The sequence below is a fragment of the Leptonychotes weddellii genome, chromosome 10 (assembly GCF_054177405.1).
Source record: "Leptonychotes weddellii isolate Sample4059 chromosome 10, ASM5417740v2, whole genome shotgun sequence".
NCBI classification, from domain to species: Eukaryota; Metazoa; Chordata; class Mammalia; order Carnivora; family Phocidae; genus Leptonychotes; species Leptonychotes weddellii.
The window spans coordinates 83,917,629-83,942,998 of NC_138378.1; the positions used below are offsets into that span (position 1 = coordinate 83,917,629).

A 25,370-nucleotide genomic window follows, 5' to 3' on the forward strand; every position below is an offset into this window, starting at 1 on the left:
ATGAGATGGGGGAGGGTCAGAGGGAGAAGCAGACTCCCCGCCGAGCAGGGAGCCGGATGGGGGACTCAATCCCGGGACTCCAGGATCATGACCTGAGCCGAAGGCAGTCACTTAACCAACTGAGCCACCCAGGCGCCCCTCCAAGCCTCTTCTTGATTCAAAACAAAATCAAAACCAAAATCAAACAAACCTGCTACTCACATGCTTTCAATGTCCAGAGGCTTTTACCATGGCTTTCTCCAGAGTAAAGCTGACCAATTACTTCCCACTTATAGAGAATACCCTAGCTCAGGGATAATCATTTCAATCTGGGTATTTATGTGCATGCACGCTCTCCTTGTGTCTGTGTTTAAAATTTTTGGAATGTTTTATGAACATTATTAACCCCATCACATCTGACAAGTTCAAAAGCAGCAAGCAAGCTGATACATGAAGGAGCATATTAGCCAGATAAATGTGGGCTTAATCTGTATTGCATACTGATAAACCAATGGATTTTCCTCAGTGCATTCTGAACCTCACGTACTTTCTATGGAGGACTCCCTCTGGGAGCTTAGGTAGGGGAGTTGCCAAGATGACTTCAAGGCCTTTCAAGGTCGCTCTTTCCCTTATAACACTACTCTGGTGGTACGAATTTATCACCAATAGTTAACAGATTTCTTATTGTATGGTTTTCAGATTCAAACTCAATATTCCAAATATGGTCTGATTAGTACAGAGTATGATGAAAGCATTACTTCTGATTTATACATTTGGCTGTAATTTAAACTAATTTTTAAGAGTTAGACATACTTGGATTCACATTAAATTACTAACAACACTTAGCTCTGTGATTTTTTATGTAGGCATGGTTGCCGTCCCAAGTTATTCCAGTACTATATTTTATTATTAATATTCAATTGCATTCCACCCACTTGCAAAACATTGAGGACAATTATAACAAAACATGTGGAATTATAAAATAAAGAAAAAAATTAAAATTGTATTTGAAGTTAAAATATAAAACTTAAAATGATACAAAACAAAACATCCAGGGGGATAATTTAATAATTATATCAGGGGAACTGACCATACAGGCTAATCTGAGCTGTCCAGTAGTCAAAACAGAAAGGGATTCCTGAAGTGGCACATCTATCATTTCTTTTGGTGTCTGTTATCTGAACTTCGAACTTTATATTTATTTCTATTGAACACTATTTTGCTAGTTCAGCTCAGAATTCAAAGATAATTGGATCTATGACAGATTGTTCACTGTTCCCAGTCAGCTTTGTCAAAATATGAAAAATATATTGCACTATTACCATACATTAGTTCTTGACAACCTTAAAAAGAAGACAGGCCCTGTCAGGAGACACAGGACAGGGGAATTTAGTTTTGACATTGGACAATGGTAGGGCAGTCTGGAAGGTCAGGCCCTGAGAGAAAGAGGTGGGCACTACAGATCACTTGCTTATACAGATAGTTGAACGGAGACATCTAAAAAGAAAATGAGGAATGGTAGGTTATATAGAACAAATTTTAATATTCAGACAGCCAATGTCATATTCTGATTTTTCACTTGGTCTAAATTTTTGGTGGAGAAAACAAAAGAATGGTTGAGTCTGTTGATTTGGATTGTTCATGAATATTTTCCTCCCCGAATCCACCTTGGGAGCTGAATTGCCTCGTTCCGTTCATGTTGTGGAGAATTAAAACAAACACAATCTTATGTTTTATCTTTAATGCTTCTGAGATCTATTCTTAACCCTGCTATGTCACTACTCACTCTCAATCACCAGACATTACGAAGGTGATATAAATTTGATCTTGTGACTCATTTATTATTCATGTGGCTGATGGTGACAGATGTCATTGGTTTAATGATCATAGTTATCCATTGTCATAATTAAGGTGATCACTTAATGAGGCTGGATGTATCATTACTTAATACATCAAATTAGAAAAAGATGTCATGGCTGGGCACACATTACCCATCATTTTTGAAGATGAGTCAATACATTAAATGCTTCTCAATAAAGCAACAGTGTGGGCCTTCAGGACTTTTAATTTTCAGAGGGATCTTAAATAGTGGCATGAGATAAGGCCTTCCTAAGCTCTGATGTGGGCCATTATGGCCAAATGAAAGCTCCCTTGTCATCCATCATGTTTTGTTATGGAGGCAGGTTCACAACGCTGAATGTGTGTGGCTACAGGGTATGGAATTGTATTTCCAGGCCCAGCTCAACTGCTATCCACTTACTCTCTAGAATCTTCGAGAAGTGATCTTTCTTTCCACTGGCCTGTTGAAATTTTTGCCCTGTAACGCTCGGAACAGCTTTTTTTTTTTTTTTTGCAATTGATGGTGTTTTTAAATTTATGAAGGTCTTTTAAAAATTCTGTCATAAAAAATCAGAAGGCAGGGGCACCTGGGTGGCTCAGTCAGATAAATAGCTGCCTTAGGCTCAGGTCATCATGATTCCAGGGTCCTGGGATACAGCCCATGTCTGGCTCCCTGGCTCCAGGGTCCTGGGATAGAGCCCCTGATTCTTTCTCTCCCTCTGCTGCTTGCCCTGCTGGTGTGCTCTCTCTCTCTCTCTCTCATAAAATCTTAAAAAAAAAATCAGAATGCAGTTATTCCTATTTCCTTTTTTTGGCTTTCTTGGGACATGTGTCAGGCATGTTCTGACTTGATTGTTGCTAACTGGGTGCTTCCTAGATGTTTCTCACAAGAATAATAGCTCCTGGATACCAGTATCCTTGTTATATGTATATTATACACTTACTAACCCTAGCATTAATTTTCCCATTATCATTTAGTTTTTCAATTTTCAGGGTTGATCACAGGATGATTCTACTCAACATGTGTTGGTAAGAAGTTGAAATAAGACAGACTATTTTGCTTGTTTATTGAAATAACCTAGGGATGACTGTAAAGCATGTATTGATTGGTACCATTTTCACGATCCAAATAGATCCAGTGCCCAAACTTGCTAATATTATATTACTGTCTCAGGATTCTCCCTGGAATTCAATGTTCTTTCTTTTCATTCCATTTAACCATTCACTGATTTATTTAAACACTTGTATATTCATTCATTCACTATTTAACAAGATTTATTAAATTCTTTGTATGTGCCAGATGCTGTAGTGGAAGTAAGAGTTAAACAAAATTGGTTCATGTTTTAGAAAGTTTTAGGGCGCCTGGGTGGCTCAGTTGGTTAAGCGATTGCCTTCGGCTCAGGTCATGGTCCTGGAGTCCCTGGATTGAGTCCCGTGTCGGGCTCCCTGCTTGGCAGGGAGTCTGCTTCTCCCTCTGACCCTAACCCCTCTCATGTGCTCTCTCTCATTCTCTCTCTCTCAAATAAACAAATAAAATCTTTATTTTTTTTTTAAAGATTTTATTTATTTATTTGACAGAGAGAGACACAGCGAGAGAGGGAACACAAGCAGGGGGAGTGGGAGAGGGAGAAGCAGGCTTCCTGTGGAGCAGGGAGCCCGATGCAGGGCTCGATCCCAGGACCTGGGATCATGACCTGAGCCGAAGGCAGACGCCTAACGGCTGAGCCACCCAGGCGCCCCACAAATAAAATCTTTAAAAAAAAAAAAAAAAGGAAAGAAAGTTTTAGTTCCTCTGGGTTGATCACTGTCTGGCAGGGGAAGCAGCCATATGGACTGATAACTATAATATGTTGTGATACGTACTCTCTTAGAGATTAGTAACTGTGAATACACCGACCACCAGGAAAGATTGAGTCTGAATAGGCACTTGAAGAAAGATTTAAAAGAAGTGGTGTCCTGTATTCTGAATGTTGGTGAATCAGTGAGAGTTTTCTAGAGAAAGGGAGCTATCAAGAGTTTACCATATTCAGAAAAATAAGTGGTAGGTGGGGAAAATTTAGATACATGGTACATCTAGATGAGGGGAAAGTCTCCAAGTATGGCTTAGAAAGGAGGCTGGGACCAGATAAACAAGTCTTACAAACTCTGTGGAGATATCCTGGAGGTGGTCCTGTAGGCCCTTCATCTGCAAAGCACAGCACTTGACTTAAAAAAATCCTTTATTCCACACATGAGTTTACTAGGTATCTTGGGACAAAGTTCTATAGAGTTGCTGAGCTTAAAAAGTTATGTATTTTAAAAAAGAAGTATACCAATTTTGCTGTACTTTTATGTGATAGGTATTTTTAATATCTATTTGACTGCATTTTTTAAAGAGAAGTCAAAATATACCCTTTGAAGATAAAGAAGACATTATAAAATTATAAACAAAACTAACTTTTTCAACATGGAAAAGATTAAAATAATTGGAAATATTTCTCTTGTCATGTGATTTTTGTCTCTGAAAACTATGCATGCTCACACATACACACACACGAATTATAAATTTTTTCAAACTTGCCCTCTCAAAGAACTTGGGCATAGAATTTTCAACCTGTGTCAAAATAAGAGATAGAAACTTTCAATTTTTTTTTCAAGAACAACTCAGTATAATAAGAGAAGTTTGCATATTGAATTTCAACAGCAATAACAAGCCTTTGCATGGCTGGTGGACAAGATTGCAAAATGTGGTTCATAACATGAACCAGTGAACAGATTTTCCCATTTTATTTTTCATTATCATCATGAGGTAGATTTTCAGATATGTAGCCATTAAGATCAAGTACCACAATATATTGGGCTTAGAACCATATATTCAATTTGAAGTAATTTAATGGATTAGATGAAATTTTTCAAAAATAATAAACCAGGGCGCCTGGGTGGCTCAGTTGGTTAAGCGACTGCCTTCGGCTCAGGTCATGATCCTGGAGTCCCGGGATCGAGTTCCACGTCAGGCTCCCTGCTCAGCAGGGAGTCTGCCTCTCTCTCTGACCCTCCCCCCTCTCATGCTCTCTATCTCATTCTCTCTCTCAAATAAATAAATAAAATCTTTAAAAAAATAATAATAATAATAAACCATTTTTAAATCATATAGTTTTCCCTACATTATATATGTATTTATATAATTTATGCTCTATTATTAGCACATTTTAATATTAAGAATAATGTATTTCTTTTTGTTATTTTAAAATATCTATTTTGAGGTATACATAATAAAGTACTAAAGTGAAATAATTCTATAGCACATAAATTAGATAATTCTAATATACAAATTATTTAAAATTTATAAATCAGTATGTTTAAGAATACATATATAAGCTTTAAAGCATCATGTATATGAATTTTGAGTGGGCATGGTAATAGTATTTCATAAATCGGCCTGTATAAATAAATGTTTGGATTCTGCTGCTATGGAGAACATTAATTAAGTCATTTGTTTTCTATAAAGAACCTTGAACTGACTTGGATAAATTGTAATCTTTGATCCATGACATGATCTATTCTTTGGTCCATGAGTAACCTCCTCCCTTTAAGTTTTTAAGATATATAGTTAGATATTTAAAATATGTAATAATTATCCATGGATCTACCATCCCCCAAAAAAGCTAGGACCTTAACAGTCATGTGCACTGAATCACATCCCTTCTACCAACATATCATCCCCTGCCTCCCCATACTCACAGGGTTCACATCTTAAATCTTGCGTTCATCCTTCTTGTTTTTATTTTTTTAAGATTTTTTTATTTATTCATTCGAGACACAGAGATACAGAGAGAGAGAGAGAACATGAGCAGGGGGAGAAGCAGAGGGAGGGGGAGAAGCAGGCTCCCCGCTGAGCAGGGAGCCTGATGTGGGGCTCAATCCCAGGATGCTGGGATCATGACCTGAGCCGAAGGCAGATGCTTAACCATCTGAGCCACCCAGGAGCCCCCATCATTCCCTTGTTTTTAAATTTGATTTTATTTTAAATTATATTTTCACTTCAGTATGCAGAAGCTTACTTATTGACTTTAGAAAAAAGGTATCATACTTATGGGTTATTTTGGGATTTATTCTTCTCCCTTAACACTGCACTACCAAAGTCTATATCACTGCATGCTGCTGTAGTTTATTGGTTCTGACTGCGAGAAAATATTATGTTGTTTTACATGCCATAGTTCTTCATCCACTCTAACAGGTATTTATGTGACTTCAGGTTTCTGCTATTGTGATCAGAGGTTCTAAAAACATTTGTGTACCTGTTTTCTGAATAAGTAAGTATTTTTCTAGAATATATAATGCTGGATCACAGGATATGTGAAAAATTTGTTTTTGGAGGTGTTTACCAAAATGTTTTCCGTGGTGGCTGTACTCATTAATCTGTCTGTGGTTTTCCCACAAGAGGTTTCATATAGGATTTCTATGTTTGGGGCAAATAACTCTGGTGGTGATGTTGGGGGTGATACGAAGTGAGGAGAGACAATCTAGGATGCTCTGAGGGGACCAAGCCTTATAACATTTCAGTTGTCTTATACACTTCTTAGAAACCTGTGCTATTTTATTAATCATAAAATATGTATTCAAAAACATTTAAGAAAAATCCCTTTGTCATCACATCCAACAAGGTCACTAACTCTAAAAAACAAAAATTCTGGAGACACCACTGTACTGAAGTGAAGCAAAACAAATGATGGCAAATGGCCTTATTATCTCTTTTCCTGTCTCCACACCTCCCCCTCAAGGCATACATAACCACAGCCACATGGAGATTGATGCCTTAATATTTAACTTTTCTCCACTGACCCATTTCCCTATGGGCATCACATGGCAACATGTAGAAGAATCTCTAAATGTTCTCTTTTCATAAACTTTCCTTGCAGTAACCCTGCAGAAAAGGAGCTGTGACTATTCCCCCGCCATTGTCAGTTCCCTTTCCTATAGGCTCCAAATTCAGGAGCTCATATCCAATCCATCTGCAAATCTGTTGGTTCTTCCTTCAAAATATGTCTCAATCATGTCACTCCACATCTCTCCATTATAACTACACTGGTCCAAATCAATTCTTGTCTCCTATACTCCTGCTTCTATCCTGCGTTCTGCAAACTCTTCTCAGGCCATTCATCCTCCAAAAGCATGAGTCTGATCATATCACTTCTCACTTCCCTCAATGGGGTTTCATCTCATTCAGCATAAAATCCTACTCCCTTACCAGTAACTCATAAAGACCTACGTGGTATGGCCTTTAACTCTGATTGCATTTCCTGTCACTTCTCATGGGCTTCCTTCTCTCCTGCCACATCAATGTCCTTGCTTTTCTTCAAATGGGTCAACATTGATTCTGCCTCAGCACATGTGAGTTGTCCTTTTACTTTGAAGATTCTTTCTCCAAATATTGACAGTGTTCTTTTGCTACATATAAACATAATTCCCGTTAAGGATGCTTCTGGTCAAATGTTATCTCCTGAAGCCTTACCTTACCTTCCTTTCAGAAATGAATCTCTTCATTCTCTAGCATATCACTTTATTTTTGTTTTCATCAAAGAACCTACTACTCCCAGATAGGTATCATAAATACATTTATCTGTCAATTGTCATTTGCCCTACTAGAGTGTAAAATCCTTGGGGGGATGTTTATTTTCAGTCCTATTCACCACTGTACCCCCAGCACACATTACAATATTATACACAGGTGTGGCATTCAGAAGAAGTGTCTTGAATGAATAAACCAGAGTCTGGCTCATCTAGAAAATTCCACAACTTCCCAAGAAATTTATCCTATGTTGTCTTTCTTAAAGATTTTAATGATTCAACAATATCAAATTTTTGCTAAAATACTCAGTTTTCTAAATCTGTTTTTCATGTTGGGCTTCCGCTTAATTTCATTTTTAGAAAGTATTCTGCTGTTAAAACCACTCATATATAATCTTCTTAACACAAGTAGGATTGCACTATATCCCTATTTTATGGATGATGATATTAGACTTCAAAAGGTTTAAGTAATTTGTTCCAAAGTCACATGGATCTTAAGTGCTATGGCTCAGATGGGAGTCATTTCTGTCTCACTGTAAAGCTTGTGATCTTACCAATTATCCTGGTGTCTTTAGGTCCTCATTGTATTGAAGTAACTGCATTAAATATAAGATGTGATGACACAGGACCAAGAAGAAATTAAGTATGTTAATAAACAGAGATATAATCATTATTTTCAGAGAATTCCTTCAAGAGCTGTATTTAAATTGTCTGTTGGGATGGAAGAGCACATAATGTGCATTGGTGAATGTTTTGTAATAGGCTCTGTTGTACATCAACCAACATCATATAGTATTAGACCAGGAATGAGGGCAGAATAGTCAGTGGGTACATGGAAACTTCCTCTGAAACTACAGCGCTATGGATATATTGAGCTGCCTTCCAAACCAAGAGCATTTCTCCATAGGTGCTCAGGAGAATGGGACATCTCTGATCCATCTGCCAGAGATGTCCCACCTGCACCCAATGATGTTGGCTGTTATTCACTCAAGCCTATTGTATGGCAGAAAAATATTGGGGAAGGGAAGAGTGATACATCATAAGAGGATCTCCATCATATTAAATTAGGTGTTGCCATATGTTACCTTAAACAATAAATGTGGGGAGATTTTTAGTCAGTGAAAAACAACAGCAAAAATAAATACCCATAAAACAAAATTCAAATCCCTTAATGTGAAAGTCGTGTATAAAATTAAACTGTAGGCAACAGATAAAAGCCAACAATACCACTGTGTATTATCACAAACTATTTAACTGCAGAAAAATAAAATCAGGGAAAATAAATTTGAGAAAGTGCAACTAAGACTAACTTTGAACAAATGGAATTTTATTTCCTTGTTCTAATTACAAACAAACAAATAAAAAATAAACAGCTGTTGAGATTACTTGGCTTCAATTAAAAATAATATTTGGGGCTTTTCTCACTCATGTACACCTGACATATTTACCTTACAAGGGAACCTGACCAAATGTGGAGACTTGTATTCATTCTGGAGAGGCTCAGCAAACTGCACTAATAATTAGGACACCAACCGCAAATTAGTCAACTTTGAAGCTCAGCCAAAACTTGAATAAGAGATAAAATGCAATTAAAAATAAAACTATGCAACTTTATTGTAAAATATAAACATTTTAACTCCCATTAAGAGTCTTAAGAAATAAAGAGTCTCCAAAGAAGTTGTTCTGAAATTCTTTTGAGATTCTTAAAGTATTATTTGTTTTTCATATATATATATCATTTGTTTGAATTTCCCTTCTAGGTGATAGGATATAAGAGCTTTATACAAATTAAATCACAATAGTGAATGCCCCAATATAAACCTGCAGGAATAGGTTGGTAGTAAGGGCTTGGTCCTCTCTGAATTGTGCCAGATGGGGAACATTAGGAACTGAAGATTAGAAACAGTTACAGATGAAGGCTATGTTGGTAGAAACATCCAGCAATAGGCAGTTAAAATAAATGAAGTAAAGCAGATTAAGTACAGTATCTGAAGATACTGTGGTAACATGTCCTTAGCAATAATTGTTGGTCTAACAGGCATACCAGTAAGATGGCACAAGTAGGCACTTAATAATGTAAGTGGTCACTGTCAAGTATGTATGGTGGTGGGAGTCTAATCCTTGACAGAATCATCCCAGAAACTCAATATAGGGATCATCATATGGCAGTAGAGAAATGGTTCCACCTATGAAGGGAAGAGATTTGGGGCTAGGATAAGCCCTAGTATTAACTGGGAGTCAGAAATAGAATGGGGACTAACCCTATTAAGTATTAAGCAATAAGTATGTTACAATGCTTCAGTAATTAACTCTGGGTGGCATTAGTCATGAATAAATAGACTCTCAATAGAATTCAATAGAAAAATAAAGTCCAAACATGGATCCAGATATATGGAAATATAGCATCCGATATAGGAGGTATCATAAATCAATGCTGAAATGAAAGGGTATTCATGGAATTGGGTTAGGGCTATCAAGTCATTAGGGAGGGTCACAGGCTCAGGGACTATGAGAGCCTCTATTTCCAGGAAAGCCCAGTATATAGTCAGCTACAACTACTCTAACGGCATATGGCGTGGAGATGAAGTGGGAAGACTTCTATTGTCAGTGTGAAGTCATCCTTGTGCTCCTAAAGAAAGTTGGATGTGGTTAAGATCTTGCCTGGAAAGACCATAAATGATGGCAAAGCCACTGGTACCTCATGGGAAGGTGTACCATGTCACACTGAATGGCCAATTGCCCAAGAAACTGTTGAAATAGGAATTGAACAGAACATTTAGGCAAATTTACAATAGGAAAATATTTACCCATTGCTGTTTGGATGAAGCATTAAGGTTGCAATAATCCTTTAAAGATTTTATTTATTTATTTGAGAGAGAGCAGAGATGGTGACAGAGAGCAAGAGTGGGGAGGAGAGGGAGAAGCAGGCTCCCTGCTGAGTAGGGAGCCCAATGTGGGACTCAATCCCAGGAGCTTGGGATCATGACCTGAGCCAAAGGCAGACGCTTAGCTGACTGAGCTACTCAGGCACCCATGGTTACAATAATCTACCACCCATTCTTTTAGGTTTAAGAACAGGCCAAATTGGCAGTTAAATGGAAAAGCAGTGGGGTAAGTCATCCCTTCACTAAATAGTTCTCATATAAATGGGTTTCAATCTTGAAAGTCTGTTTTAATTTACATTGAGCCATGTTAACTATTTTACTTGAGGAAGGGGTGCTGGTCTACCAGTTATCATTTTGTCAAGGTCATGTGTAAGTTCCAAAGACTTCATTTAATTTTAAATTAAAATATATTTTATTACTCATTGGTTCAGAGCAACCATGCTTACTTTGGGATATTTTAGGATACTAGGTTCTATGACCATGGGAAATCAGGCAAAGCAATCATTCTGATGGTTAAGGTGAAGCATTACTCTATGTCCTTTATTTTATATTTAGTAACTCCCCTAAGATACCTTATTTAAATTTAGCGGGATACCCAAGTGTAACTCTAATTTGAGCTCCACTATCTATTAAGGCCATGAAGGTTTGCCAGTTGGTGCATTTTAGATGTTAAAGTTAATTCAGGATTTGTGATGTGGAGGAATAAAAGCCAATCAGCACTCTATCTTTTTGCTGTATAAATTCTTTTGGTCAATTCTAGATTTCCAATTGGGTCAATTGTGAACATTTTGTTTCAGCTTTTTTTCTTGCCCTGTATCCACATTTCCTTCCTCCCGTCTTTCCTTCCTCCTTTTTTTTTTTTTTTTGTGGTTAGTGGATATATTTTGGGGGATCCTTTCTACCCTGATCATATTTATAAGTTTATTCTTCCAAGACTCAAATCAGTATCAACAGAGTTAGAGGCCACCCCCAACACAATGGACGATTAACCCTTTGGCTCTGCCTGATCCATACCATACATATTTTTCCCCAGAACTCTGGGGATCAGGATTTATCTTTGTACTAGAAGCACAGGCAAACACATTTGTGCTGCAGCAGCAGCAAACACATTTTGCAGAGTCCTAGTGAGTCATCTGTTTTCAGGAGCATAGATTTCCCCATGCTACATAGTAACAACTTTTCCTCCAAGGAAGTGGGTCTACATAGGGTACAGGCTAGGAGTGTTTCCCCTGAGTCCTCTATCCAATAGAGGCCAACGCTGGGTTGAGACATACAACTAATGGTCACAGAGTGAAAGTCATTCTCCTGAGCCTAGCGTCTGTCACTGCTTATGCTGGACTCAAAATACATAAACATTCAACTGAGACACACAACTCAGGGACACTTTAAGGAGGACTTCAATCCCCCAGTACTAGATAACAGAGGCTTTGTAGAACTCAGTCAATGCAGCACAAAGCAGCCCAGCTCAAAGCACAAACTTAACCTGCAGGCAGCAACACAGCTCAAAGAGCATACTAGCTAGCAAGCAGCAGCTCAAAATTATCGCTCACCTGCCGGCAGTACAGCCACTTGGCAAACCAAAGCAAAAGAAAGATCCCTGATGTCGTGGTCATCGGCTAGACATCCTGCTCAAGGCACCAATTTTGGACATTCCATGAGAAAAAGATACAGCCCCACCCAAAATTTGGTTTGTATGCTGAGACCGATGACACTACACACCAAGAGGTTATGAAAAGATTGTTTTTACTTACAGAAGGAACTGCTGGAGAGAGCAGGGAGACACCAACAGGTTCCAGCTGACTTGAGCAAGGCAGAGGGAGTGGGCTGGGCTTTTATAGTGGCTAGTGCATGTGTATGGGCTGGGATTTTATCAGGTTTGAATTTCCTGCAGGCACCGAAGGAGGGGAGAAAACTTTCTCCTTATCCTGTGCAGATATGGAAAAGGGAAGAAGAGGATGAGGCTTAAAAGCAGCAGTCATACATCCAAAAAAAAAGGGGGGGGGGAAGGAGTCAGACCCTTTATTACACCCTTTAATAAATTTTGAATTTACCTTGTGAACAATTATACATCCAAAACTAAATAAAACCCGCACCTTCATCCTCTCCCCAAAAACAAAGCAAAACAGAATCAGTATAGATGCTTGAAACCATCATTTTCTATTTATAATTCCCTTTCTATCTCAATTATTTCCCTATGAATTATTTCCCTTGGAGTCTCTTCTCTTGTTAAAAATAGAATTTGGAGGAATATAAACAGAATTATTCCTAGCAGGAGGAAATCTTAGAGTTTGTTTCCTTCAATACTTTTTCTGAAACAGGTGTTGAAACTAAATCCAGAGATTTAGCTCAAATGCCCTAAATGGGATTTTGAATTAATCTTGTCATAAATAATTATTTTCTTTGTTAGTTCATTTGTTTTGGTAATATCTGGAATTAATCTTTGCCATCTGCATCCCCATAAAGGCATGACCTTCTTATAACCCCTCCTTGCTTTCCTAACGTGGGCTTCTATCTCTAATACTCTTTTTTTCTGGGAAAGAAATACCGGTGTGAATTTCAATTCATTTGGATAGAGCTTCGATTCCTTATCTAAGTCTTGATAGCAAAATAAGAGCTTAACTTCTGTCTCTATCATGTCATTCGTGACTGGGACCTGCTCCAAAGATACCACTGACCCTGCCTCACACCACACTTCAGTGATCACTGTTGTTGGAAGGTTTTTACTGCCTAGAACCTGTCTTGGCTTAGACAGCAGTTTCCCTTTGCCACACACCTTTGATGCTAGTTCTGTCCCCCAAACTAAATATTGCTTTTCTCATTGGCTTCATCTGGATTGTCAACATTCCTCAGAGCCCCCAAAGCTTATCTGGATTATAACAACCGTTAATATGTGATTTTCTTCAATTTACCATTCTTTGGTAAGACAGGTAATTCAGATTTAGAGAAGTACCTGAGAAAAAGGGACCTACACACATTAGAGAATATAATGACCCTGTCCCTCTGTCTTTTCTTCTCTTTCTCTAATGGTATGATTAAATAATATTCAACCCTAATCATTCTATATTTTCAGAAAAAGCTCCTTTTTCTCCAACTAGTTCAATGCAGTATAATTTTTGAGTACTTATTATACACGTAAGTTTAAATGTAGAGATTGTCTTAACTTTCTTTCCCCATCGCTTACTACAGTGCATTTAGATCATGGTGAACAATAGGAAACAGCTGAAAAACCTAGTATAGAGTGTTAAGTGATGGTCCTGATCAGTAACCACTTGTCTATCCCCTACGTTTTGCATGCTCTAGACCAGTGGTTCTCAGATCTAATGTGTATAAGAACCAGTTGGAAAGCTTGAAAGAAAACATAGATTTATATGCTTCAGTTCAGAGATTCTCATTCAATAGGTGGCAATGGGCCTATGCATTTACATTCCTAACAAAATCACAGTTAATCCTGTTGCTGTGGTTCCAGGGACTACTTCTGAGTATTTCTTTGTTCTATACTAGTATTTCTTCATTGTGTTCTTGGATCACTTGCACTCAAGTCACCTTGAGTGGCCCACACCAGACCCATTGAATCAGACTATTTTGAAAGAGGGAATGAGAAATCTAATGATAATATGCAAGTGATTTCTATCTACACAAATGTATGAGAATTCTAAAACAGTGGTTCTCAAACTTTGCTGTACATTATATTCACCTGGGAATCTTTAACTATTTCTGATGACTTGCTCCCACTTGTAGATACTCTGATAAAATTGGTATGAGGCACAATCAGGGCACCAGGATTTATAAAATCTCCCCAGGTGATAATAATGTGCAATGGAGTTGGGAACCACTGTTCTAAACAATATTTAAATCAGGTGCCTGAGAGATAAAATTAGAACTTTGCTAAAGGGACTTGTTAGTTATAATGGCTGAGCAAGTTAAATTCTCAGGATTCAGGTTTGGAATGAGTTAAGTCTAGAATTGCCTTGTTTATTCAGTAATTAAAAAAAAGAAGTTCTCTTCATGGAGTCCAAAAGCCTCGTTCTTAAAAGAAATACATATTTAATGTTGGCATTTAATGAAGTCAGCCTTTTGTACAGAACTTTATTACACTTTGTTTTAATTGGAATTTTAGTTGATCTTGTGCCTGACACAAATCTAAAAGTCACCAGGGACAATTACAACATTGTCATGATAGCCCCAGGATTTTACATTAATTTCCTTAACTTACTGATAGGAACATTCAAATCTTCCACTGATTCAGAGCATGCAGAAAGGGTAAATGCTGGGTGATATATTTTTTAAAATGCGTGTATGGGTGTGTGTGAGTAGCATGAGAGAGTAATACTTAGATTTTGGGAGGAATTTCCTGTCTCCAAACATTAAGAAACATTTGAACAACTTACAAAAGGATATGCCAAATCTCCTTTTTGCGTGGAATTCCTTTTAAATTATTATTTCATTTAACTACTTTTTAAAGAAGAATTTTCATGTTTACTATTTGGAGAAAGTACAATAGAACAAATAACTCTTGGATCCAGGTGATTCCAAAATATCCCTATTTCTATAAACTCTACCTTCTCCCTTTTGGGTATAGCGAAGTTCTTTTTACCTTTTCCTACATTCACCCAAGCAGTTGCAGTGCTTCTAGAAATGCTTCTTCTCTCTACATTTCAGTAATTCCTCATGCTTCAGAGTTCAGAAATTTTTGCTGGTATATAGAGCAATAATGATAGATAAGGATACACACACACACACACACATACTTTTCTTCTCTGTCTTTAACTGCTTACTGATTAAGTAATATAATGGAATCCTAAGGATTGTCATAAACTATATCTAGCATCTTAGAGAGAAACTGATTCCTGAACTAAAACAGGAAAATCAAGAGACATAACGTGCAGCATTAAAATAGCTAAGGAAATACAGACTCTCATTATAAATTGGCTTTTGGTGTTGGATTCATGCAAAATCTTCCACTTTTCTAATAAGAAAGTTTTGAAGACACAGGAAAAGAAACCAGTTCTTAAAACTAAAGGGAAAAAGAGACTGAAAGAGAAATGTAACAATGCTCTCTTGGAAAAATTTTTATTAACTATAATGAGAATGGGTTTGCAGTAAGAAAAATCTACCTTGTTCACAAACAAGGACTGGTCTTATATATGGCACAAACATTTAGGAAAAATCTAATGAATGGTCTCATGTGGACTCCATGAGTCATTATTATATCTAGCAAAAGGGAGAAATCTGAGAGTGGGAAAGTTTGAAGATGAAGTAGATAATCATTGAATGAAAAACTACTAAAAGGAATAATTACAAGATTGAAACTAAAATCAAAAATTTTAAAAAAGTCATTACTTAGCTTGAGCAATTCTCCTAGAACTCAGAAAAAAAGTAAAAAAGAGAGAGAGATTAATATGAAGAACAAAAACTGATGTGTTAAAAATAATGAACATCAGCTAAAATTGTAAATTAGGTAACTCCCAAGGGGCTTGACCTTTCACAGAAACTTGGAAAGATTAAGCAAAAATGATCACTATCAACTTTATCAGAACCCAGGAAAAACAATCACACGAAAGTTTAATGTAAACAAGTGAATGGTGAATCAAGAAAAAGGTAACTTGGGCGCCTGGGTGGCTCAGTTGGTTAAGCGACTGCCTTCAGCTCAGGTCATGATCCTGGAGTCCCGGGATCGAGTCCCGCATCGGGCTCCCTGCTCTGCAGGGAGCCTGCTTCTCCCTCTCCCACTCCCCCTGCTTGTGTTCCCTCTCTCACTGTGTCTCTCTCTGTCAAATAAATAAATAAAATCTTTAAAAAAAAAAGAAAAAAGAAAAAGGTAACTTAAAATGTTAAGGAAACTTTGTAGCATTTTTATTTGCCTGGGCCCTACCCCTCCCTGGTTCAGTGGTTGTCCTAACGATTGTTGCCCACATTCCCAGTGTGGACCTCTGGTCCTCCCTTCCTGAGGGAGCAGAGGGAGGAGAACAGACCTTATTTATTAAAAAAAAAAAAATTGTGTTTGTTCTAACTGCCTGAAAGACTGCCTGAAGGGGGCTGCCTGGAGAGCTAAGGCAAGTACATGTTTTGTTTTTTCTTCTCAAGTTACAGATATGACCCCTGACAGAAAAGCAGAAGATGGTCCTCCAAAACATTGTAAGTCAAACACTCAATTCACAACAACCTGGGGAAAGAAATTATAATTGAGGCAAACAATAGTGTCTGATGCCTGGGAGGAAGAGCTGGGACGGAATCTTTGGGAAATTAGGGCATTCAAAGGATTCACATACACTGGGACATCTAGAAAGTCGCATGTAGTATAAATATGGTGAATAAAGCTAAACTATAAGCACTAACTGTACTGAATAACCAAAATAATCAATTATAACAACTAATACTGCTCTGGAAGACCAATCTAATGAAAAAAGTATCATTAAATATGGTGGGAAAATATAAATCTGTACAATCTAATGCCTATAAATAGTAAAATCAAAACATCCAGCTTCCTTCAGAAAGTGTTTCATCTATGTAATTATAAATGTTAAGGAGTCTTGCACTTTATAAACACAAGATGGGCTCACTTTAATGATACCAATTTTAAGATTTTTGACTTTGTATTTGTTATAAACTGTTTGTATTCACATTATTATTAGCCTGAGATATTGATGATGTTGTGATAATATAAAAATGTGTATATTCTCTGTATAACATAAGATTAGCAGGAAAAATGAAGCAGTTTACTGAAATTGCTGGTACTCTGAATGAATAAGCATGGTCAAGGACTGAATTATTTTCTTTTGGAAAATATTTTTTTAAGTTTTAGTAAGGTATTATAGTTTTATTTTAGGGCTTAATGGGTTATATTGAATAGTTGGTTTTGCCTTCTTAAGGTTTATTACCAATATGCATAAAACTTGACACATTAAAATCCCTTCCCTTTGGTAAAAAAAAAAAAAAATGAAAGAAAAGAAAAAGAAATGAAAGTCATATGCATGCCCATGGCAGGATGTGTGCTTAAATAAATCCCGAGAAGACCCCAAGCCTTCTCCACTAGTGATCCCGATTGCTAGCCTCAGTGCATACAAGAAGGGAAGGTTAAGACAAAGTTGTAAACTGCCTGGCCAAATTGAAGAGTGCTCTACTACAGTGCCAATGTGTGAAGAACTGGGAGGTTATTTCTCTCTCTCTCTCTAAACACTAGCTGAGTGTAAGCTAAAGGAAAAGAGACTGCAGAGGCTATACATGGAAAAGAACAGAGACTTGACAAAACCAGTTTAGAAAAATTACTAAACAACAAAGAGCTACAACCACAGCAAGTGACAAAAACAAACCCCGAGGTGGAGGAAGAATCTGATTTTCAGAATTACTACATTATAATATGCAAAATGTCCAATTTTCAACAGCAACAACAATATACAAAGCATATATATATATATATATAAACATGAAAATATGGCCCAATCACAGTAGAAATTAACAAAAATTGTCCCTGAGGAAGTCTAGAGACCTCATTTATTAGATACTTTAAATCAACTGTCTTAAATATGCTCAAATAACTAAAGGGAATCAGAACAGTATATGAACAAATAAAGAATACCAATAAAATGTAACATTTATAAAAAGGACCCAAACAGAAATGTTGGTGCTTAAAAGGATAACTGAAATGAAAAACTCATCACATTTTAATAGCAAATGTCAGCACACTAAAGAATCAGTAAACTTGAATATAGACTTGAATTCAATTGAAAGTATCTAATCTGAGGAGAAATAAGAGAAAAGAATGGGAAAAAAATGGGACCTTTGGGACACCATAAGTCTACCAAAATATTCATTATAGGTGTCCTGAATGAGTGGAGAGAGAAAAGAGGGCAAAAAGAATATTTAAAGAAATAAAACTCCCAATATGGACAAAAATTCATGAATCTTCACATTCAAGAAACTCAGTGGATTCCAAGAAGGATAAACTCAGAGATCCAACACAAATGCATTATAATTAAATTGCTGAAAGCTAAAGACAAAGAACGAATCTTGAAAACAGCAAAAGAGAATTGATAATTAAAATGATCCTCAATAAAAATTAACAGCAGTATTCTAGAAATCATGGAGGCCAGAAGGGAGAGGGTTGGTATTTTTAAAGTGCTATATGAAAACACTATCAATCAAAAAGTCCATATCCAGCAAAACTCTCCTTGCTTCATAAGTGAAGGAGAAATTAAGACATTCCCAGATAAAAGTTGAAGGAGTTTGTCACTAGCAGGACTACCTTATGAGAAATGTTGAAGGGAATTTGCAAGCTGAGATGAAATGTCACAAGACAGTAATTGGAAGGCATGCAAAACAAAGCAATCATAGAATTAACTATATAGATCAAGTGTAAAAACCTGTGTTACTGTATTTTTTCTTTGTAACTCTTTTTTTTTCCTATGGATAAAACACAAATACATAAAACAATTATGTATCTATATTAATGGGCATACAATGTATAAAGATGTAATTTGTGACAATAACAACATAAAGGGAGAAATAATAGAGTTGTAAAGAGCAGTTTTTGCATGGTAGTAAGCTTAGTTAATACAAAATCAAACCAGATTTTTAATAAATTTAAGATGTTATTTAGAATCATCATGATGATTGTGAATATATCTAAAAATATACATTAAAGATGAGAAGCAAATAGGGCACCTGGGTGGCTCAGTTGTTAAGCGTTTGCCTTCGGCTCAGGTCATGATCCCAGGGTCCTGGGATTGAGCACCACATCGGGCTCCCTGCTCAGCAGGAAGCCTGCTTCTCCCTCTCCCACTCCCCATGCTTTTGTTCCCTCTATGCTGTCTCTCTCTCTCTGTCAAAAAATAAATAAAATCTTAAAAAAAAAAAAAGAGAAGCAAATCAAAATGGCACACTAAAAAAATCTGTTAAACCCAGAAGAATACAGTAATGGAAGAAATGAGGAATGAAAAAGCTATAAGACAGAAAATATATAGCAAGAGGGCAGGAGTATGTCTTTCCTTATCAAAAAATACTTTAAAAATAAATGGAATAAACTCTTCAAACAAAAGGCAAAAATTGGCAGAATGGATTTAAAAACTATAATCCAACTATATACTGTCTAGAAGAGACTCATGTTAGATCAAAGACAGAAATGGGTTGACAGTGAGAGGATGGAAAATAATATTCCATGCAAATAGTGACCAAAAATGAACTGGGGTGGTTATACTAATATTGGTCAAAATAGGCTTTAAGTCAAAAACTGTGATTAAAGACAAAATAGGACTCCTGGTTTCTGGTCCAGCATATAAGGTGCTTAGAAGTTGTCACTCTGCCTTTAAAAAAATAAAAAGCTGAATAAATTGAAAAATCAACAATTCTTCTAAGATCTGTCAGGGGAATGAAGTCATAGGACAAACCACAGCCTCCAGAGTTGGAGAGATAGGTGAATACAGAGTTTCAAAACTTATTGGAGCAGAAACACCTGAGCAGAAACCTCTGGAAGAACCAGTATGTGGGTAGAAAAACCTGAACTGTAATTGAATTGTTAGAGGTTCAGTGTGGACAAATCTAAGTTTAAAACTGCAGGGAGACCCAGTCATAAGGAGACTCTTACACTTTTGTGAGTTTTACTTCAAGGATCTCAACCAGGTTCCACAAAGAATATTAGAGAAAAATCCCTTGTGCTTCCAGCAGAAGGAGGAAAGAAGGAGCCATTTTGAAATATGTCCAAGTATTCTATTCTTAAAAAGCCTGCCCTCAAGAGAGAGTATTTCACAAGAGCCTAAACTATTTGGCTTTTATCAGAGCCTAGCTGACCTGGAAAAAGGGCAATGCTCAACTCCAGCCACTCTAGCCATTCTGTCCCACCTATAGAGAGGAAAAAACTGAGAAGTACTTGTGAAGTTCATAGTACAAGATGCAGTTTCTCTAAATACCTAAGACCTACTCATAGGACTACAGAACACTACTTCACATTACTAACATTGCTAAATGCTTGTTTACTGCAGTTCATTTTACCCAGTGCATGATGTCTCACTACCAACAATAAAATTTGTAAAGCACACTAAGAGGTAAAAAGCACAGTTTGAAGAGACAGAACAAGCATCAGAATGAGTCTCAAATATATGGTAGGCATACTGGAGTTAGAATGGGAATTTAAAACAAAAATTATTAATATGTTAAGGAGACAAAGGAGGGTATTATATATTGGTAAAAGGGTAAATTCATCAAAAAATACATAACAATTTTAAACATATAAGCAGCAAACAAAAGAGTTCCAAAATATAGGAAGCAAACATTGACAACATTAAGGGAAATGAGATAATTCTACAATAATAGAGACTTCAATACCCCACTTTTGATAATGGATATGAAATCTAAACAGAAAATCCATAGGGAATATAATACTTGAGCAACACTATAAACTGATTAGACCTAACAGACATATAGAATATTACACTCAAAACAGCAGGATGCATATTATTCTCAAGTGCACATGAAACATTCTCCAGGAGAGATCATATACTATGAAACAAAAAAAAGTCTCTATGATTAAAAAGATTGAAATCATACAAAGTATCTTCTCTAAACACAAAGAAATAAAACTGGAAATCAGTAACAGAAATAAAACTGTAAAGTTCACCAATATGTGGAAATTAAACTAAACATTTTAAACTAAACCCAAAGCTAGCAAAAGGAAGGAAATAAAAATTAGACCAGAAAGTTATGAAATAGAACAACAGAGAGAATTAATGAAATCAGTTTGATTCTTTGAAAATATCGACAAAATTGAAAAACCTTTAGCTATAAAGGTTAAAAACAGAAGAGAGAAAACATAAATAACTAAAATCAGAAATAAAAGTGGAGACATTACTATTGACCTCATAGAAATAGGATTATAAGAGAATGTTATGAATTATTGCATATCAACAAATTAGGTAGTTTATATGAAATAAACAAATTCCTGAAGCACACAAATTACCCAAAATGACAAAGACAAAATAGAAAATCTCAACAGACCTATTTCAAGTAAAGAGATTAAATCACGAATCAAAACTTCCCAACAGAGAACAATATGGGACCAGATGGCTTCACTGGTGAATTCTACCAAACTTTTAAAGAGGAATTAATATTAATCCTTCTAAACCTTTACCAAAAAATCAAAGAGGAAACACTTTCTGATTCATTCTGTAAGACCAGAAGTACCCTGATATTTAAACCAAACAAAGACTCCTCCACAAAACAAAACAAAAACAAAAAACCCTAAAAACCAAAATCTTCATATATATATTTATCCTAGGAATGCAACGTTGGTTCAACATAAGCAAATCAATTAGTGTAATACCACACCACATCATAGAATAAAGGAAAAATTCACATAATCATCTCTATTGGCTCAGAGCATTTGAGAAAATCTAGCATTCTTTCATGATTAAAACACTCAGAAAATTATGAATAAATGGTAACTAGAACATTACAAAGGCCTTTATTAAAAACCCATAGCTACCATCATGGTCAATGGTGAAATACTAAAACTTTCCTCCTAAGATCAGGAAAAAGGCAAGTATTCATTTTCTTACCACTGCTATTCAATATTTTATCAGAAATATTAGCCACAGCAATTAGGTAAGAAAACTAAAAAGCATGCAAATTGGAAAGAAAGAAGTAAAACTTTTTCTATTTGAAGATGACACAGTTCTATATATACAAAATCCTTAAGAATCCAGAAGAAAGCTACTAGAGCTAATGAAGTTAACTTACACATATCCTGGTTAATTTCTATAATATAAAGGATAAGGGTTAAATCATAAAAACACTAAATGCCAGAAGCCATGAAAAATGCGAAGAGGTTTTAAAAGGGGTAGCAGGTAAAGATTATGACTCAAGAATTTCAGGTTCATTTGAATTATCATTTCTATATGAGAACAAACTAATCTTTTCTCTTTTCTTCTTTTTTTTCCTTTTTTTCTTCCCTCCTTCCTTTTTTTCTTTCCTCCCTTCTTTCCTTCCTTCCTTCCTTCCTTCCTTCCTTCCTTCCTTTCCTTTCCTTTCCTTTTTTAGTGAGCAGAGATCTACCTGTCCTTCCCAGGTAGTAGTGTGGAGTGAGAAGGAGCTGTCTCACCACATAACTCTTTATGTTGTAATAGCTGATTTCCCCAAACAACCCTTCCTCTCACACCTCATTTCCTTCCTTGTTCTCAAGTACACTGACCACTCTTATCTCAGGCCCTTCCCAGTTGTTTTTTTCTTGCCTGGGAACTTCTCCCCTTGTATTTGTGTATGCTCATCTTTTGTTTCATTCATGTCTGTCAATTTACCCTTATTAAAGAAGTTTGACCTTTCTATCTAAAATAGCACTCTCCTCCTTTTTTCCCGCTTTATCCCATTAGATTTTTCTCTATAGCACTTATTAACATCCAACACATTATAAACTTGTTTTTAATTATCTCTTCCCTGGATGTATTTTTCTTGAGAGGAAGGACTGTGTTTGGTTAACTGCTATATTCTTGTGCCTAACACATAATAAATATAAAATATATATTTCATGGAATGAATTAATGCATTGAACATAGGTGTAAACCAACAGGTATTTCTTGAGTAACTGATGGAGATACTCAGCTATTCAGAGTAAAAAGCATTCAAGGGACAGTCCAAACAAAGAAAGAAAATTATAATTTGGCTTTGGAGCTGATGAGTTTAACCTGGCTAGAGATAACCTTTCATGTTGGTAAATCTTGTGAAATAAGATTTTAAATAATTTGTTGGTGTCAAATTATATAATGTGTAATGCTATACTAGAAATGCACTGTGTCATGTTGGCAGGAAGGAGTAGGGAGTGAACAACATGGTAGAACTATTAAGGGCTTGGATTCCCCCCAAAACCTATGTTTAGCACCAAAGTTTAACCCTAGAATTCACAAGCCTAGTCAGTAACAAAAACTGGCAATACAATGGATAAGATTCTAGACCCCAGGTTAGAAATGAGGCTGAGACTGATGATAGATTATTTTAGACACAGTTATAACTGGAACAAAAACACTCCTGCGTTCACAAATTATGGGAAGTGGATGAGAAGTTACATCAGAGAACTGTGCTGTTATAAGCTAGGAAACGTCAGGGCAGAGAAAACAGGACAGTGAGCAATAGAGAGGTAAGTGTGTGTCAGCAAGACCAAGGTAACCTGAGATCAGACTCTATTTACTGCCTCAGGAAGCCTGATACCATTAGTGCAATCACTTTATAGCAATGAAAGAAAACATAGGTTAAAGAAGAAATAGGGAAACAAAAACCTCAAGAAATAACACTAGTTAGACTGAAAAACACCCTGATCAGGCAGGTACTTGAAGTACCATTAGCTATAGCCATTTAGAATCAGCTATAAAATACTTGGTGCTAGAGTCTAGCTTAAATTCTGCTCAAGACAGCATTAGATTGGATGTGAGGGTCACTTTTATTTAGTGTGTATTTATCTCAGGTCACAGAATTAAATCAACTATAATCTTCATTCACAACCCACTCATAATGGGTATTTAAGTTTTTTTGTTTATTCAGTTAATTGGCTATTAGAACTCACCACTCAAAACAAAAGCTTCGAGCTTTACAAAAATCTTTATTTATTTAACCATATGATACTCGCTCCTTCAGCAACCTATCCCTCATCCTCCCCTACTTATCCAAGAGAACAATCACCCCCAAACCCGTGTTTATCTTTCCCTTACATTCCTTTGCATAAGTTTCTCATTGCATATATATGTGTCCCTAAATTTATTTCTTACTTTCATTTTTTTAACCTTACAAAAAGAGCATTAAGGCATATGCAATATTTTGAGATTTCTTTTTTGTATATTGTTAATATTTATCCATACTGTCATGTACATTGATGGCTTATTTGCCCTTAATGCTGTATAATACTTGATTGTGTGTGTATAATAAGCTTAATTTATTTACTTTTCTGTTAAGAGGTGTTCAGATTGTTTCTCTTTCTTTTTAAATGTTTACTCTTATGAACAGTATTGTTATGAACATTCTTGTACATGTCACCTATTACACCTGCCATTTATTTAATAATAGTATTCATATTTTTGGGGTGTGTACTAAAATGAAGGCACCATAAAGATGCTTATGGAAAAAAATGGAGAGAAATAAAAAAGGTTTTTGACCTGTCACAGAACTACATGGAGAGAGGATTGTCTCTGATCATAAATGTTAGGTGAACAAATAAGTTTATTCCCTTTAAAAAATTTAACTAATGCATTTCTTCCCATCTTCCTCTTAAAAAAAAAAAAAAAGAATTGAGAGTTGCAATGTTTAACTCCAAGAATTGAAAATGAATGAAATCTTGCTATTTGCAATGACATGGATGGAGCTAAAGAGTGTTATGCTAAGTAAGTCAGTCAGAGAAAGAAAAATACCATATGATTTCACTCATATGTGGAATTTAAGAAACAAAACAAATAATCAAAGGGGGGGAAAGAGTGAGAGAGGCAAACCAAGAAACAGACTCTTAACTATAGATAATAAACTGATGGTTACCAGAGAGGAGGGGGGCTGGGGGGGATGGTTTAATAGGTGATGGGGATGAAGGAGGGCACTTGTGATGAGTATCAGGGGTTGTATGGAAGTGTGGAATATGGTGATATTGTACACCTGAAACTAATATTACACTGAATGTTAACTGAAATTTTAATAAAAGCTTTAAGAAAAAGAACTGAAAATGAATTGTCATTGACAATTATTTCCTTTTTTAAAATTTTAGTCATAAATATTTTTGTGGGTGGGTTCTTCTTAATTAAGCTCACAATACACATTGCATAAGCAGCCAGACTATGACCTTGTAAAGCTATTGGTGTCTAAAGTTTATACTTTTAAAATGTATTCCCTTCAGGACTGCAAAAGATAATGTAGACATTTTTTCCCTTTCAAGCCATGTGGTAGATTTAAAAATTTTTATTACAGGCTGTCAGCAAATCAATGGACAGTTAAGCACACTGATCAGCACTGATAAACTGGAAGGAGTGTTGTTGTCCCTGTGGGATTTCTTTTAAGTAATAGGAATAACTTGCTGAGAACATGTACATCCTCAAGGACAGACTAGGTAGCTGATCTGGGACTTATATTTTTTTCCAACATATAAGAAAAGCATTTCCTTGTAAA

General features: G+C 36.1%; 1 long non-coding RNA gene across 1 annotated transcript in view; it reads right to left on the reverse strand.

The window, feature by feature from the left end:
- LOC115942166 (uncharacterized) overlaps nt 1-25,370 on the reverse strand; it is a 233,710-nt gene that overhangs the window by 96,992 nt on the left and 111,348 nt on the right. Inside the window, exon 5 of the long non-coding RNA XR_014148968.1 lies at nt 12,002-12,175. This is a non-coding gene — a long non-coding RNA (uncharacterized LOC115942166). The remainder of the gene's footprint in view (nt 1-12,001; nt 12,176-25,370) is intronic.